This window comes from Rhagoletis pomonella, unplaced genomic scaffold (assembly GCF_013731165.1).
Source record: "Rhagoletis pomonella isolate Grant_MI unplaced genomic scaffold, Rhpom_1.0 Rhpom_scaffold_00003, whole genome shotgun sequence".
NCBI classification, from domain to species: domain Eukaryota; kingdom Metazoa; phylum Arthropoda; class Insecta; order Diptera; family Tephritidae; genus Rhagoletis; species Rhagoletis pomonella.
Window position 1 is genome coordinate 26,377,242 of NW_023458557.1, and position 1,902 is coordinate 26,379,143.

The window sequence follows — 1,902 nt, forward strand, 5'->3', positions numbered from 1 at the left end:
TTTGGAAACTTAAAATAGTGTAGCTTTCATGTGAAATACAATTTATGTTTTTGTACAATATATTTATTTGTATATACATATATAGCACACTTAACTGATGAAAACAAAAATTGCTTTTAAATCCGATGTTTGCATAAAACTCATAGTAGTTTTATTTTGATTTTGGGCCCTTTCGCAGTTTTTATACCGCTAAATAGCACATTAATTACATAATTCACGTAGATATCTTTTTATTTCTTTCAGTATTTCGTTTAGAATGCCAAATTTCTTGCAAATACATTAAAATTTACAAAAGGAATTTCACTACTAAGTACCTACTTTGCGTTCTTTTCTACTACCATTTTCACACCAAGGGATTTCATTCTTCCCCGAGTGTCAAGAGGCGGCTGTCAATAATTATCTACCCTTTCTATAGCTGTGTTCTTTTACAAATTATCCAGTAACTTGCCAGTGACTCTCCAGTAACTTAATTTCTGAGAATTCGCTCTTATAGCACAAAAGCACAAGAACGCAAAACCAGTAATAATTTGCAAGTTTTACGCACAGCTGATTAATTTGTTTTTTATTCGCAGCTAGTTCCTAATAAAACAATATATATTATATATAAATAGGTTTATTTTGTCAATTTTAACTATAAAAACCCCACAAACATTTAGCACCCATTGCTCAAAGCCTGGTTGACAGTAATCCCCGGTTAAACATCGTTATCGACGTTAAGATAGTGTCAACCAGGCTTTGAGCAACCGGCCCTTATTGTACTAGCTTCAATTGCACCCAGTAACATGCGATCAGCTGTTTTTCTCACTTGCAAGTTCTTACTAGTAAAAATTTATCCAGTAAAGACTAGCAACTTTTCCTCAAAATGAAATGTTACTTTGCGCTCTCAATTTCCCCTTTCTTACAAGTTATTTGGGTACAAGAACACCAAAACGTGATAGTAAAAACTTGTACAAACTATCGCGTACAAGAAAGCCATGAACCAAAGACACAAGATCACGCGGGAAGGAAAGAACGAAAAAAGTTATTTTCTAGCTGCCGAAATCTCGACGCCATCTCTGTTGTAAGAAGTAAACAACGAAGAGAACGGAGAAAACCGCGAAATTGTTGAACGCATGAAAAATCATTTTTATTATGCAAATTCTTCTATAAATCATGCCGTTGTGTTAAATTATTCTTTATCTTATGGTACACACGTTGTCACAAGCGAAAATGAAGAAAATTGCAGTAAAAAGCCACCACCAAATTGTAAACAACGTAGAAATGTAAACAAACGGCGAATGTCAAAATCGTTCAACTTTTTTCCTAAATGCGATTCTAACGGGCTAGTCTCCTGCCCGCGTGATCTTGTCTTTTTGGTTCATGCAAGAAAGCTACTAGGAATTTTCGATATCGTATCGATTATTCTGAATATCGATATTTCATGGTGCGATAATCGGTTTGTTGAATCGATATCTCCAGGTTGATATATCGAAAACATCGATACTTTACCCGCAACATCGATATTTAAGTTGAAAGTTATTGTGACGAATACTGCGGCAACGCGAAGCGAACAACGAGAAATAGGCAGAATGTTCGAGGAATGACGTAGAATGTTCCACAAAGAGAAACGTCAAGTTGAATGAACACTGCGAACAGCGAGAGAAAGAGAATGAGCGATAAACTTCAGAAAGTTCTAGAGTTCCCATAAGTGCCAGCGCAGGTATATAAGGGCGCCACCACTGCGAGGTGAGTCAGTTACAAGTCAGCAAGCTACAAGTAAAATGAGCAGAGAAGTGAGTTGCGAATAAGCAAGCTATAAGTTTAATTGTGTTAATAAGTTTAGTTAAGCGTTGTTATTGCTTTAACAAGTATTGTAAAGTGTTTTTACTGTATTAGCGAGTATTGAAAATTGTTTGTTGTACA